This window comes from Eupeodes corollae, chromosome 3 (genome assembly GCF_945859685.1).
Source record: "Eupeodes corollae chromosome 3, idEupCoro1.1, whole genome shotgun sequence".
Taxonomy (NCBI): Eukaryota; Metazoa; Arthropoda; class Insecta; order Diptera; family Syrphidae; genus Eupeodes; species Eupeodes corollae.
In genome coordinates, this window is record NC_079149.1 from 43,167,706 (window position 1) to 43,185,439 (window position 17,734).

Consider the following 17,734-nt stretch of genomic DNA (forward strand, 5'->3'; position numbering starts at 1 on the left):
ATTTTCATCATGGTACATGCACCAACAACGTCTGCAAGTTTTAAAAATCTTGTACATAAATTCGGAGTCGGTGACCGCAACTTAAAGACTTTAACTCCAAGTTTTCTTCAGAGCTCTCACCCTTATACCTCAAGTTGTATTTAAAGCTCTTTAAGTACAGGGAATAAAAGTTTAGTGCAAAAATTTGAGTCTACATATTTGTTGTGTGATGTTGCCGTGTCAGTTAAACAACGGGTTAGTTCTTAAATATCTCTGCCACCCAGGCGTCCGCGTCCGTAACGGGCATATCGCTCAGACCACATTATGGAGTATTTTTCGCAAGGATCTTGATCTTGGTTTACAGCCATACAAGATAAAGTTGTCCCGAGAATTGAAGCCGATGTATCATTTGAAGCGACGAAGTACGTTTTACAATTGGGCAAGTTCAATTGAAGTCCTTATTAGAAGAATATTAACTATAGAACGTAGGTACCTATCTCGGATGTAGCCCCCTCCAATTTATCAAGAATTGGTTGATGGATTTTAACTTCAATACTATTAAATGTAATCAACATGGTTTTACGCGACAACGTTTGACGACTACTATTTACTTGCATTTTTGCATAAGTATTAAAATACTCTAGAACTCGGTGAAGAGCTTAATTGTATTTACACTGAATATTCTAAAGCTTTTGACCATCTTTCTAATGATATCATCACAATTTAGTTTTCTCTTCAATCTATCACATTGATTTCTCCTTATGTTTAAAATAGGTGTTGCTATAAGTTACAATTAGAAATTCTTTTTCCAATCCTTTTAATGTCCAATCAGGAGTTTCCCAGGGTAGCCATTTAGGATCTCTAGTTTTTATCTTAGCTATTAATGATAAATCCCTTTTTAATGCACGATAAAATTTCTATCTATGGAATGATATTAAATTATTCAAAAGTATAAAATCTCTAGACGATCGATTACAACTTCAAGAGGATATTAACAGTTTTGTTTTTTGTGCAGAAATAATCAAATTAAATTTCAAGAAATAACTTTCTCTAAAAAACGTTTTTCTTTTTCGATTGATTATAAAATATTGCAGAATTCCAAACATCACGTTCATAGTTTATAAACAATTTCAGGATCTTTATATTACTCTAATTTAGAATAACCCTTTTGACCCCTTATCTTGATAAAATCTGTTCAACACAACTTCATACGTTTCGCCTTGAGATCTTACAACTTTCCTCATTATGAACAATGGATAAAACTTCTTCAATTGCAGACTCTATCGCAAAGGAGGGTTAATAATAATATTGTTTTTGTTCATAAATTTTTAATGAGTGTAATGAATACACCGGATTTATTAAATTGAATAAGTTTTAAATTCCATGGAGGTAACCACACCCGTAGTAAGAACTAATACATGTTTTCCAAGACCGCACTAATTTAAACATGCATTTGCCATTTTCTCGCATGTCTAAACTTATAAATATGAACTGAAACCTCTTTAATATTTGATGCACCCGTCCGCATAAAATTGTTACTGTGGCTTCTCGATTATCACATTCAGGCGCCCTACTCTGTAATGCGTTTCGAAAGCCAAACCGATTCGAATTTGATATTCGATTCGTTTATGAGTTCGTACGAATAAAACATTCGTCTAGTACTTTTTCTATTTATTAAATAGGTTTGTCGAATCTGGAAGTATTTCTTATAAGGTTTCCCAAAGCAAAACTACAAACAAAAATCACAAAGAAGAAGAGGAACCACTGCTTTGCAATTGGACATATCTTTCTTTTTAATTCAAGCTTAGAAAGTTTAAGCTGATTATTTTTGTAGTCATTTCGCTTTTTGTTTTGCAATTTGTCTTTTGCCAAGGTATACTTTTTTTCCTTCATGTCATACGAATTCCACCCCAATTTCAAACTGCTTTTGTTTGGTATGCACATTTTTCGCTGATGATTCCCTGTAATGGAATTCTTTTTATTATTATTTCCTTCCTTAAAAATGTATCTATTTCACACAACCTAACACAATTTTCCTTTTGTGTCCTTTAAAAACGACCTTCGAATTGCAATTCGTTTACTCTCTTGGTGTAGAAACAAAATGTTCGTTTTCGAACGCTAATCACGAAAAATCCGAATGCGTATTTGTCATTCCATAAGTACTAGATTTCTTATCCGCATTAGAAATAGAGAGCACAAAATATTCGCTTTTGAAAATATTTGCTTTCGAAACGTCCCAGGTTCTTGACTCAAATGTGGATATTTTTTTTTGTTTGTTTGTACACCTTCAGTTGCTGAGTCGAGTGGACCTTGAAAGTTAAAAATCTAAGTTCTTGGTTCAGGATTCTCGGGCTGTTGAACCTCTTGAACTTTTTTTTTTTTTTTTATTTTTTTTAAATTCATTTTTATTAATTCATCCTTAAACCTATCTTAAAGCTAGACAAAAATTCATAAAACTAGCCTATTTATCCATAACTTACAACTAACTTAATGGTCCCATACGGACACTCTAAGCTAAACTATAACACTAATTACTAATGCCTTTCGGCCTTAAGATCTATTTACTTCAATTTAAATTTTATTTGTTTTGTTTTTATTAGAAAATTTTGAAAAAAACTAATATCAATAACCTTTTTCATTTATTTTTACTTACAAACTACTTAAAATAACGTCCTTAAATAAAACTTAAAACTAACTTAAACTACCTATTCTACCTATAAACTACTTAAAACTAGAACAACCACAGCAGGAAATCTAACGTTTTTTTGTTTTTATATTTTACTGTCTTTTTGTATGTTATTTTTTTTTTATTCCATGTTATTTTTTTTTTTCTTAGATTTTTTTTTGTTTTTTTTTTATTTTTTTTGTTTTTTTTTCTTTTTTCTTTTTATTTTTTAATTTGTTTTTGTATTTTTTGTGCCACCATGCCTATTCTACTTAAAACTAAACCCTAAAACTATAAAACAAGTATGTAAGCCGGCCAAGGCTTAAACCCCATCCCGACTACCCATTATCAAGTGCCGATTGAAGCCACCAAAACTTGTTCTCCTGCTTCACCCTATCAGCCCTACTGAACCGAAGGAGCTCTGCTCCACCTTGTGCCATGACATCCCGATTGTACAGGAGTCGCCTATCCACGGTTCTTCGTCTGACGTGGTAGATTAACGGAACTGCCAATCTATCCTGTATCAGACCGCATCTATCTAAAAAGAGGAATGCCTCTGGGGGAATGAAGCCGCTCAAGCGTGCACTCTCAAAATACTCGTCGTTCGGATAGAACGCCCCGAAAATTAAATTGTTGGTCGAAGACATAGCTCTTGCAATGTGACCTCGAACGAGTTGTATCACGAAATTGTCAATTCTGTTGATTCGAGCCCCGTTGTATAGGACCTCGTTTCAATAGTAATGCACATAAGAAGATTCGGCTGTTCGATATAAGCCGGTACAACGTCGTAAACACTGCCGCTCGAACACCCGAAACTTCTCCATCTGGGAAGGGGCAACGTTGAACCACACAGGACAACCATAAACGATCATTGGCCGTATGAGGGCCATGTAGCAAATCACCTTCACTCTGGGGTCAAGCCGACTGCTAAAAAACAGTCGTTTCGTCAGAGCGAAGGCTCCTCTGGCCCTGGTCAGAGCAGCATTTATATGTCTGTCGAAATATAAATACTGATCTAACCAGATACCGAGGTACTTCACTACACTTTTGCTCGCCAATGGCTGCCCGTGAAGATCAACGATGACCATCTTGCGCCAATTCTTACACGTATCCCTCGTGGCCCTAGCCAACGGAGTCCGGAACAGAATTGTCTCTGACTTCTGGACATTTATTTTCAGTTTCCAGTCGTCGCAATATCGCTGAATCTTGTCGAAATCACGCTGCAAGAGTATTCTAATAACCTCAACCTTTCGGGCCGTTCTGTACGCAATTAGATCGTCGCTGGTGTAAATGCTGAAGAGAATCGGCGAATTCACCGCTCCCTGTTGAAGACCATTTTTAATTGAGAATGTTGTGGTAGAAGTTACATTTGCCACTTTTGACAACAAACTTTCTACCGTTAAGTATATCATAAAGTATATACAACAATGGCTTGCTTATGCTAAGACTGCTGAGTTTTGGATAAAGACCCTCTAACCATACGGTGTCAAAGGCCTTTTCCAAATCAACCTCTTGAACTCTCAGCCACATAATGGTGCGTATTATGAAGAATATTTTACTCAAATTTCATTTCATTTTGATAAAAACATCTTTCAAAAAAACTCATTTTTGGAACTTCAAATGCTCAACGTTGTTTAAGCGTAGGTATAGCGAATCATATTGTGCTTGACTTCCTGTCGAGAATCGGAAATAACTATCAGTGTCGGAATTACCTATGACATTTATAGGATATTATACAAATTTGTATTAAAATATTAAAACAGTGACTCGTTGAATTCGTTTAAAAGTTAAAACGAATTTCTGGAATTGAGCTGATAAGTCAATCAGATGGCATTAAATGGCAATAAACATGTTCTACCACATAATATTCGTTTTAAAATACCAAAGAGCAAAAGACTTAAATGTGGAAGATATAAATTTGGATATATGTACGTAGGTACAATATACCAATACATATATGTTCATTAGTTCTTCCGAGTTTATCATAATACGCACCAACTAAAATTGATTGCTTTTTAGTTCACTATACATTCAACATATGCACGTTTTAAATTCTAAAGACCTTAAAAATAACATATTTCTTAAAATTGTATCTTCAATAGGTTCGAAAGCCAACAAAACATGAAATATGTATAAATTAACCTAAATAAAACGTACCAGAGATCCTATTTACAATTTCTATATAATTCTCTTTGATTTAAAATCTTTAACATTTTACTTTAAGTCATCCAATTTGTTTTCCCACGCTAACAGAGGATTGAGAGGAAGGAAATAAAGTCAAAATCAGTTAAGTATTTCTCGAATGCTTGCGAAACTCAAATATGACGACAGTGATATATTTATACAAATTTTGTTTGTGTTTTAAAAGCAAACTTTAAACAAAAGAAACATTTTTCTTCAAATCGATATAACACCGATGCTACAGATGTACCTAATTGCAAATTATCTTCTCGACCGAGGACACAAAATTCGAAGTTGACCTGCGTTATTTAGAAATCTAAGATGGATTATCTTAGTTTTATTAAAGGTCACTTCAAATATCTTATCTATTTTTATTATTTTTTGTCAATTTAAATTACACAATACATTTTATTTGATGATAATCTTGAAATCTATTTATACAAGATAATGGAAAATCAATGATTTTTGATAAACTGATGGTTTTTACTGCTATTTATCTTTCTATAAAGATGAACCACATCTCAGCATCTCACCCGAGACTATTCAATCTTTAGTTAGAATTAATTAGAATTGTGGTTTTCAATAACTAATTGACCATATTCATTCAAAAACCAATAACTACGTATATAATCAATGGATGTATGTACGTACGTACGATATGTCGAAATTTATTACATTATGGAATTCGTACTAACTTCACTAAATTTTTGTGGACTTATGGAGGCCTTGGAGTCTTAAAACTATTGTGACATGCAATAAATTAATTTGTTATTAAAACGGTTGTTTCATTGTGAAATAAGTTTTTTTCGACGAAAATCAATCTCTTTAATTTTCCACCGCAAATTTTGATTTCAAGAAATTTAAATAAGTTCGATTCTTTAAGAAATTTTTTCTACACGATATTAATTTCTGTGGATGTAGGTAGGTACTTCATATACCAACATTTATTTTCTTAATAGGAGTAAATATTTAAATATTTTTCTTATTATTCCGAGATCATATCTCAAAAACAATATTTTCGTTTGATGTTGTTTTTCTGCTCAATTAAAATAAATTCATAATAAGATTCACATGAATGATTTTTTATTGAAATATTTGCATAGGTAGATACATATGTATATGTATCGAACACATCATAAGAAATTAAAAACAGGGAACAGGAATCTTCATTAAAAAAAAAATATATTTGAAGATATTCTTTATTTTGAATTATTGATGTTGTTTTTATATACGATTCATGAGAAAAGAAGTTAGTTTACGTAATACTTAGAACCACTGTTTGATTTTTTAACTTATTTCCCTAATAGCTTAATTATTCAAGGTTTATGCAAGTACTTATATTTAGTTTTATATATTCACATATATACAATTGGAAAACACAATTGCTTGGAATAATAACTATATAAGGTGCAATTTTAATGGGTGTTTTTTTTTACATGCGAGTGGTTTTCAACGCAAATAAATTAAATCTATGGCAAATAACTAATCTTTAATATTAAGATAAGGGTTTTCCATTATGTTTTAAAAGTGATTTCTGGCAAGTTGCAGAACTGTTTTGTTGGCTCGAATAAATTGTAGCTGAAAAAGTCAATATTCGACCACTTTTTACCGCATGGGACACTTTGAGACAGTATGCTAGCTATAACGAGCCGAATATTCTCTTTTAAGTCTTCGATATTCTCGGGCTTATCTACATAGACAAGCGACTTTACGTTGCCCCACAAAGTATAGTCCAGCTGGCTTAAATTTCACTATGCTGAAGGATACGTCACATGCCCACAATGTAAGATAATGCGTTTTTTTCAAAAATTTGATGCGTCACGCAAACCGAATTATTATAATGGTAATAAAATTGCATAATTTACTAACGTTGTTCGTCTATTTATTATAAAATGTCAAACCGAATTGTGCATAAAACAAGTAACAGCTGGCAAAAATACCAACTCCGAACGAAGTATTTCCAGATTGAAAACCACACTTCTAAATTGAATAGCAGCCGGCTCAGTTAATAAATAAATACACATTTTAATATGCACCAACATTAAACTGAAGAAAAAATCAAATATGAATAATTACTTAAAGTGACAGCTATCTAAAAGGGCAACTCCGAAAGAAGTACTTAAGCAAAAAAAGCCTGGGATGCGACCCACACTGATAACTTCCCATCCCGTCTGTCGATTTGTCTTGGTTAAAAGGGTTGTAGGTTTTAGGTTTTCGTGTTTTGTTAAAAAGTTATCAGTAAATTATTCTAAAAAATTTGAAAATAACCAACAATATTTCAAAATCTATTTTTCTTAACGAGATTTTTATTCGTTCATCAATTTAAGTAGCATTTGTTAAAAGTTTTTATTTCAAATATAAACAAATACAAATTGGATGAATGAAATTAATTTGAAGTCAATGTTTTCTATTTATCACGAGATATGGAGAACCAAACACCAATTTTTAGAATTTCGCTTACTATTTTTTGTAGATTTAAATTTTTTATGAACAAACTGAGTGTTACATTTTGAGAGAAAAATTACTAAATGTTGAAAACAATATTTTTTTATAAAATAAAATTAATTTGAAGTCTTAATCTTAAGTTTTTGAACGGGCAAATCTTTAAGTTTTAAATAGATATTTAAATCGAAAGTCAATTTTTAACAATTTTTGTAACTTTTTTGTAGGTTTTTAATTTTTTGTAAGAAAACTGTCATTTCGATTTTTTTCAAAATTTTACTGAATGTTGATAACTCTATTTTTTTTTAAATAATATTAGTTTAAACCAAATATTTCAAAGTTTTGCAAAGTTATTCGAGTCGAAAATCAATTTTTAATAACTTTGAGTTTTTTTTTAGGTTTTTATTTTTTGAAAAAAAGCCAATCTCTCAAAGTTTTAAAAAGATGTTTAAATCGAAAATAAATTTTTACCAACTTTTGTTTATTTCTTTTAAGGTTTATAATTTTTTGTAAGAAAACTTTCAATTTGATTTTTCAAATGTTGATAACACTATCTTTAAAAAATATGTTTCAAGCCAATATTTTAAAGTTTTGAAAAGTTATTTGCGTCGAAAATCAATTTTTAATATTTTTTATAATTTTTTGTTGGTTTTAATTTTTTGTAAAAAACTGTCAATTTGATTTTTCTCAAAATTTTACCAGATGTTAGAAACGTTATTCTTCGTTGCACAAAATTGTCTTGGAGTTAAAATCATTTTTTGTTCTTAAAATTCTCGAGGTGACTAATTGTTTTTTTTTAGTTTTTTTTTTTAATTTTAAACAAATATACGTATCACGTTACAATATATAATATTACATTAAATTCAAGTCTCTAGCGTTATTTGTTTGTGTTGTGAGATCTTTAGGGTTAACCAAAATGTTCACTTTTTTTTAAATTGCTATATTAAAAAAAACACGCACCCAATTTTCTTGAGAGCCCTTTCTTCTATTTCTGTATTATTATTAATTGCATAGCAACATTTATTTCAAGTCCATATTTTTTCTCGTTCTTGAGCTATGGAGGACGAAATAAACGTCCCGAGCGTCAGACGTACGAACGTACGTACACACGCACGCGTAGACATCTCTTTAAAAATCTTTTATTTTGACTCGTCGAGAAATGTCAAAATTTTCAATTTGACAAATCAAGCCGATTACTATTGGCGTTTTTTTTTAGTTCAGAGCACAGCTCGAACTGTCAAACAAATAATTGTGTTTCTTTTTGAGCTCTGATCGTTCAGAGCTTCAAATTCGTGTTTCTTTTTTAGTTCTGAACATGTTCAGAGCGCGATCTGTGAGCTCAGAATAAAATAACAGAGTAAACGGAGCAAAATGCTGAACAAAAACAATTTGATATTTGAAAGCCGGGAAATAAAAAAAAATCATCGTCAAAACAATAAAAATAGCGGAAGAGGCTGGTCGCTCTAGTGCAGAAGTTAAGTTAATTTAGAAAAAACTAATTGCATATAGCATTTTTATGAATTAAATTTATTTCAGGCGTCAAATGCTTCCCTTAAAATAATTGCTTTATCATTTTTTGTGGAACAATAAACTAGTCTTACTTTTCTTGATTAACAAATATTTACGTTTGACAGTCTGACATTTGACATTTCAAATCATAACAGTTTAGTGCTCAAGTTGTTTTATAATTAAATTAAAGGGCTCTGCTTAGAACTCTATTCTACTCTGTTCACTCAGACTCTGCTCAGTGTTCAGCTCTGAACTTAAAAAGAAAAACGCCATATACATAACTTCTATACTATAGGAAGTTGAAAAGCACCCATTGCAATAACTAAAAATTTGTATTTATTGTTATTAAAAATTCCTTTTTTTAAATACCGCTTTTGATGATCCTGTAATTTAAAATGCGGTTATCCAATTAGTGATTTTATTTAAAAGAAAATAAAGGAAAACCGTGGACACGTTTAGGGCTGTAGCACCATATCCTTTTTATACAATTTGCTATGACTAAGTCACACATTTATGGCTGCATGTCGTCGATTACCTCACGTGTTTAATATTTTAGATCTTGACTCGATTGTCACAGGCATTGTTATCGACCTTTGAGAAATAACACGGTCAAGGACCGTTTCTCTAAATTGCGAACGTTGCGCTGCCTTTGTGGTACATTATAGCTCCATTTTTGTAATTAATCTTTTTCAATGTATTTTTTAAAGGCATACATTTGAATTTTAAATAAAGGTCTTACTTGTCAGACATTAAAAAATATAGAGCTTCAAAAGTGACAGCTGCCCAAATAAGCGGCTTTTATCGAAAAACCTATATAAAAACATTTGTTAATACTTTTTTTATATCAATGAACACAAGAATTATAGAAAATGATTTAAATATTTTTTAAGGGTTCTATTTTGTGAGTGCATTACTTGCAACAGTTTGAACACATTCATACTTCTTTCAAAGGAAAGAATTTATTTGAAGGTATTCAAAAATGAAGAGAACGTTTTTTTTAGATTTTAAGTCCACAAATTATGCAGTTGAAGTTGGTAAAGGTAGTATTTTTATGCATTGAAGGAGTTGTCTAAGTACAATTCTTAAATAGACACATAACTTACCTTACATATGCACTAAACCTGATAGAAAAAGCTTTTCTATTTATAGACTGCAAAATATTCACTATGGCATTTCTATCTATTAACTTGCACGAAGAGAATTAGATACTTTTTAAAATCTTTACACTTATGAATTTAAATGCAAACGAAATCAAAAGAAATTAAATAACATTTCAAAATGTCAGAGGTAAACTTTTTTTTAAACAAAAATGTCAAATCATAAAATTAAATGTACAAAAGAAACAAACTTCTCAATTTGGATCTTTTGTTTCTATAAATTTATTTCTGTTCCGATTTAAAGACGAAAAGTTATAAATTATGTAAGAATATCTACATACGTGCGTTACATAAAGTGTTCTGTTTACGTCAGAAGCATAAATATAAATGAAAAGTTAAACTTGTAGTTGGTTAAATGAATTTTTCATTGTCTCATGCTGTCGAAATTGGGTTAGGGTGTAGACAGGATATTGTGTAGGTTGGATTTGGTCATTTGGAACTCTAAGACTGTATTTTGAAATAAAGGAGAATATCGCACGAAATTTTCGTTCTTCTGGTCTTGTATCATGGGGACGATTATTGTACATATGTCTTGTGAAGTTGTCAGAGTTAAGACAGAAAAACTCACTAAAAATGTTTTATTCTCACCTTAACATGACATGAAATATGTCTACTGGAGTCACGCTTTTTCACCTTCAAAATAAGATAATTTTACCGATTCCTCCCTCCAATTCTGCGATGAAATAGATATGCTACGTGAATCTTAACAAATGGGTGTATCGTTAGCGTGTTGTTATCATCATAATTCACATTCATATGTAGGCAGACGTCAAGTTTAATAATTATAATTGGATTTTGTTAATTCGTGGCTTTGCTTTGGTTTGAAAAACAAAATGTATTTGATACATACAATTTCATTTATTTCTTGTTTTCTCTTGAAATTAATCTCATGAGGCTGTTACCACTTTTCACATGAAAAATACGAAATCAAAACAAATTTATTTGTGTCAAGAACAACGTCCTTCAATGCAAAGCAACCAACGCAATATATACGAGTTGAATTTTGTAGACTTAAATTAATCCTAACATCTTTGATCCTACTAATTTTTCTTTAGGATTAAAATTGAAAGGCACGACTGCGTTGGACGTGCTTCCTCTTATAATTGATATAGGTTGGTAAATGAAAATTTCCTTTTCCTATTGAGTAAATGTAATTCTAGAGAAATTTTATAAAAAATGCGGAAATTGTTTTTCAAGATGCTTTTCAACAACTCCAGCAATTACTTCAACATTTGTTGGGATTTTTCAAAATAAAAAATTATCGTATCAAAATTTAAAAAAAAGTTTTTGGTGATAGATTTTAGATAAATGCATACAATTTTTTGATTTTTATTTTTATTGGAGCTTTAAATATTACATTATTTCTTTGTCTTAAATATATATTGCACAATTTACAGAGATTAGTTTATTATCTACCTTACTACTGCCTAGTTTAAATTAGTTTTTAACAAAAAAAATCAAAGAAAAAGTATTGGCTGAAGGAAAAGCTACTTAAAACCTTCATTAAAGAGCATAAAAAAGAATATAAATAAATATAAAACAGAGAAAAGGTGTGGAGTGCAGTCAAAAGCTACCAGTGTGAAATTTCAATTATAACTTTAACAAAACTGTATCAGTATACAAATTAAAGATAAATAACAAATAAAGTGTCACTGAGCACAAATCAATAGCATTTAGAAATGTATACATATATAATAATAAATGAATAAATAAATTAATATATAAATAAATAAATAAATGACTAAATAAATATATAAATAAATAAATCAATAAATAAATAAATACCATATAAATACAAAAATAATAAATAATTAAATAAATAAAAGAGTAAATAAATAAATGTGTACAAAAAGAATCGGATACAATACATACAAAACTAATAAGTATATTAAAAAATAAATAAATAAGTTAACAAATAAATAAATAAATTAATCAACAAAAATAAATTTACAACAGCAAAGAAAATACAAATAGAAAAGAAAAATCAGTTTTTTGAAAATCATAACTATGAAGCTAAATTTGAATCAAAAGCTTTGTCAGATATATTGCAGGAAACTTTATATCATTCTTTTAATTTTATAATTCTATCAGAAATATATTCAACATTATCTAATATGTGTAATTCTTTGGTTGAAAAATGCCAAAGAAGGTTTAACATCATTTTTAATAACTTGTTTTAAGAAGTTTGCAACCTTCGGATATGGCTTTTTGCGCAGCTACCCCAAGCAGGTGATCCGTATAGAATAATTGCTTGAAGAATAACTTTCAATATTATTAGTTTATTTTCATGACTTAACTTTGATTCACGATTAATAAAAGGATAGAGAATTTTAATGGTTACGTTTACTTTTTTTATGATTTCTTGGACATAAATTCCAAAATTTAGTTTACTGTCCAAGTGTACACCAATGTATTTAAAATTTTATTTCCAGTTTGCTTCTACCGCCGCCGTTGATTAAGAGGGAGTAACTTGACAAAAAAATGCTTTTCTTTTTAGAGTAAAACAGATAGCCTGAGTTTTCAAAGCATTAATCTTAATCCTCCAATCATTAAAATACTGTTGTAGTTTATTCAAAGAAGATTGCAAATTGGTTTCAATAACGGAACCAAGGGAATCAGAAGAAAATACACAGGTGTCATCTGCAAATATAGCTTAATTGCAATTTTGCAAAACAGCAGTAAAAACTGTAAAGAGCATTGGGCCAAGAACAGATCCTTGAGGTACACCTGCAATACATTCAAAGATTTCCGGAACAATAATTTTTGTAACAAAGTATATTTTTTTTCTTTCAGATTATTTGCAAATTAATCGGACAGAATAATAAAATTGTTGATTTTTTTTTTTTATTTTTCAACTTTACTACTTTTTATCGTGAAAGTGAGATTTGATTTACTAATTATTATTGTTTTTACCTTTAAATTTATGCTTAAGAGAATTGTTTTATCTGCTTTAGCGATTTTTTATTTCCACTTATCTAAACTCCCATTAAGTGAATTTTTGTTCACTTAAGCGGAGCAATTTTATATTTTAGTAAAAAACCATATTTGTATACATAAGGAAACTTGAGAGACTTTTAATTTCTCGGTTAACGTTATCATATACTATAAATGACAAGCTTCTTCTTTATTGGCAATTGAATTTGATTTTTCCAATAGGTTTTCAAATCTGGCTCTAAAATTACTGCATCATGTCAGTTTTGTGAGATATTCCTTTTTAACATTTGAAATAAGCACATACATAAGAGATTTTTTTCAATGAAATTCGTAATGGTTTTCAGAATCTTTAATCCTTTTCTTCAATATTCAGATGAAATATTTATTTATTTATCATACAATTTACGAAAAATCTTCCTAAGTTGTTAGATTTCACCTGTCTTAAAAGAATCTAAAAGAAACGCTGAACGCTTTGGGCTAAAACGGTTTTCAACAGAAAAAGGAAAAACAGTTTGAAAGTAAGTTTTATTCTTGCAACTAATAATTCTATTCGTCTTAATAATTGTATTATATCAAAGTTTTTGAAATATACTAGAACATATAAAAAGGTCGTATTCGAAATCAGCAATACAAATTAAATCATATTTTTTAAAACTATGTAAGTACCTATTAAATGCATTGTTTACTCAAAAGAGTTAAATAAAGAACCATAAGTGATAAGAATTTTCAGAAACTACTTTAAATACTAAAATCATATAAACCGTATCTAGAAGACGAACATTTCAACTTTTGGAAATTATCATACATCCGTTTTGTTTTGAATAGTTTTAAGATAGAAAAGAGATAGATATTCGAATTGAAGACATCTTCATCTTTGTGCTACAGAAGAAAAGACCTAATTTTTTTTATTGGTGTTTTAGTTTTTTTTTTATTAATTTAAGTATGCATAAAAAACTGTTTATTTTATTGCAAATACTTTAAATTAATACTAAATTCATTTAACAATGAAAATATATGTTTTTACTTGAAGAATATATTTAATTAATATATTCTTCACTAATTGTTTTATTGAATCCTCATTTAAAAACATTTGCATAGGTTTATAAAGACAAAACCATATGTAGAGATAGATATATAAATTATTTATTTTTTCTTATTAAATTTTAACAATAACTCGGCAATTCTGCCGGCTGCCTGATTTGACATTTCATAACACAAGAAAATATTAAAAGTAAAATAATTGGACTAAATAATTAATTTATAATTTAAAAATGATAAAAATTAAAAAAAAAAAAACAATAATAATAATACAACAATTTGGTTGGATTCGTATACTAAAATAAATTAGCTATGCAATAGAAAAAACTTGATCAATCATTAACAATTTTGAAATGATTTGAAACACAAAACAGATGACAATTTTAATATGATTTGAAACATAAAAGTTTACAATTTTAAAGTGATTTGAAACACAAAATTAAAACATTTTAAATAATGGTAGCCTGATAAGTTAACATGAACAATTTTGGTATGATTTGAACATACAAAAATAATAGCAATTTTGATATGATTTGAAACATAAAAAAGATCAATTTTAAAGTGAATTGAAATACAAAATAAAAAAGGTTTTAAAAAGTGGTAACTGTCCGAATGATTAGACTTTAAATTGGGAAACTATTTCGGAAATGTAGGGCGTGCTTATACAGGGTGGACCATCCTACGAATCATTTCATATCTCCTGAAGTCTGTTTACAGTGAGATGGCTTTCATTTAAATGTAATCGACGAATTTTCTGTAATATCGGGCATACGGCGATAAAATGATGTATATCTTATATTTGTCTTCTGTTATAAATTAAAAATTTGTGCAAGATCAGCTCGATGAGGCACATAGTTAAGATTTAAAACTTCAACTCGTGCTCTGAAGATATAACTTATAGCTGCGGTCGATAATTCATTATTGAAATAGTTAGCTTCTGATGGTATTGGTGATTGAGGTTCCTATAGGTGTTCCTGGAGGATGTTGACGAAGCTTTAGAGAGATGCTGATTGTAATTTCTTCTTCACATATATAGTTCCATTTATCTGCATTTGACTCCAATTAAGTTAAGTTAGCTTCATGTGAGATAGCTAGCTGACTCCATTCTTTGAAAGGGGTGTCATTAGATTGCAGTAGTCTTAGCAGGTAGTCTTATGAAGACTTCTTTCATCCCTCTTATTAAATAATCCGAGTTCATTATGAGGTTTTGAGTATATATTGGCGTTATGCCAGACTCCACTTAAATAGCATAATTTGGCGTTGAATAAGGTAATCTAAAGAAGCGATTGAAAAAATGTGTTTTAATTGCTCCAAACTGCACATGCAAGTTTTGACAGTTGCTTAAAATATTTGTACACGATCGATGTTTGGATTGGCAAAAAACTTTGGCCATAATAAACTCAACGCAATTTTAGCCTCTTTGCTTTTTTGTTTGACATGGTTAGAAGAATATAAATTATGCGTAAGCAAAACTCCAAGACATTTAAACTCTTGTACTACTACAATACATTCATTATTGAGTGACCAATTCTCTTCCGACAGCCTTCTTTTTTGACGCGCTTCAAAAATCATTATTTTCGTTTTGTTTGTGTTAACATGCAAGCCCCACCTTTTGCAGAAGGAGTTCAATCTGTTTTTTTGTTGCTGCAGAGTGAAAGGATTTTCAGGTAGTACAACTAAATAGTCCGCGTATAGCAAAACTTTCACTTGATATCGGCAAAGAGTATATAAACAAAGCAAACATTATTGGGCTCAAAATGCAGCCTTGTTAAACACAAATTGTTGTTTCAAACCAATCCGTAAACTCTGATCCATCCCATACAGAGGCTCTTGATGACTCTAAAAATTTAAAATCAGGAATTTTCGGGAGATCCCTAGTAATGAGAGCTTATACATTAAAGCCTGTCTGTTGACCTTATCAAATTCGGCATACAATTTCTTTTTCTTTTCAATAGACTTCCTGGCAATAATGGTAAGTGCAAAAATGTGATCCATTGTTGAAAAGCTCGACCGAAAACCAGCTTAAAACTTGCTTCGACCATTAGTGTTCTCAATCCACTTTTCGTACAGAATTGAAGTCAGAATCTTCCTCATAGAGTTAAGAATAGAAATTCCTCTGTAGATATTCGCAAGATTTGAATCTCCTTTTTTGACAATGGCAAAAATAACTGCTTTATTGAAGTTTTTTGGCACAGAAGCATCATTAACCATCTGTATTGTGAATATTTAAGTTAAGGGGGTATTCTGGTCTAGAGACATGAATTTTAGGTAATTTTTGAAGTGCTGTAGAAAAAAGCAAGCAACAATTTTACCATCAATTTTTGTATACATTATTTATTAACATTAGAAGCATACAAAAAAAAATAAAAAAGTAAAAAAAAATTAAAATTCCGTTAGTTATCAGCTGATGGAGTGGTGCGTCTCAAAAATTTGGTGCGTGACCATACCCACGATTTTAACTCTCCTAGAAATCTGAAACCAAAAACTAAAAAAGATTATTAATCTACAATAATGTCGCAATGTCTGGAACTACGGAAAAGTTACAAACATTTTTTTTTACAAAATGGCGACTGTCTAAAGAAAAATAAAAAAAAATTACCATTTTTTTGAACATTCTTCGATTTGTTAAAAATAGTAAAAATGAAAATTGGGGGATGGCCGTAGACAAGTCCCTAAAGAAGACTCTCTTAAAATTTCAAGTAAATCGGTTCGGCAGAACCTGAGAAATCGTGGGTATCAGATTCAAAAAGACAGTTCTGAGAAAAACGCGTTTAAAGTACCCCATTATGTCTTTTGTTCTATTAGTTGCAGCCCAACCGATTTGGATGGCTGCTCAGCAAAATACTTATTTCTCCGAAAATAATTTGAATTTGGGAAAATCCTCTAGTAGACATATTCTTAAATAGTTAAACTATGAAAATATGAAAAGAAAAAAAAATCGATTTTTTTTAATTTCTAGACCAGAATACCCCCTTAAGTTAAGAATATTTCAAAGACCCTAGATTTTAAAGTTACTTCTATTAAATGTGTAATACTACTTCTTTGATAATGAAACGATAATCTCACAGAAAAAAAATATTATTTGCTAGTTTTTATACAAACAGAATAAAGTAATTATCTTCTAAATAAAAATGATCAGAAAATGGTAAGAAAGTTGTAGTGGCACAAAGTGAATACAATATTTTCGGCATTTACTGCATCTGCGTGCATAGAACCAAATTTTCTAATATTTTTAAAACTGTACACTTTTTAAGATGGAACAAATTCAAGGCTTATAGTTTTATGTTATTTTGTCTCATTATTTAATTTTCTTGAATCAATATAGAAATTTTTTTTTCAAAAAAAAAACCCTCAAGTTTTTGAGGAAGTAAAAATAATTGTTTGTACAATTTTTAATATAAAAAATAATCAATACTTCCTCTTAGGAATCACTTGAAAACTTTAATTTAAGAAAAAAAAATACCCAGTAACTTTGACTTTAGTTCAAGATATAAACTCCCCGGAATTTTATCGTTTTCCTCATCCACGTGCGTTGTACTAAGTCTTCTTTTCAAAATCGAAAATTTACCCTTAGTTAATATCTCTGTCAAGATATTTTACCATTTATTTTTACTTTCTTTTTCAGACATCTATCAGAATCAAATTACACACATATATATATATATAAGAATCAAGAAAAAAGAGATTGAGATTGGGTATTTATTGTGTTATGAAATCAGCGAATACCTACTTATGAATGAGTATCATTGAATGAGATAGAATAAGCTTGAGGGGACTTAAACCTGAGTTGAGTTTATTTAGGGGTAATATAAGTTACTTCACAACTGAT

General features: G+C 29.8%; 1 protein-coding gene across 2 annotated transcripts in view; it reads left to right on the forward strand.

Moving 5' to 3' along the window:
• The window catches only part of LOC129952410 (tyrosine-protein kinase receptor torso), a 122,051-nt gene that overhangs the window by 60,860 nt on the left and 43,457 nt on the right, over positions 1–17,734 (forward strand). The gene's annotated exons all lie outside the window — the stretch shown is intronic.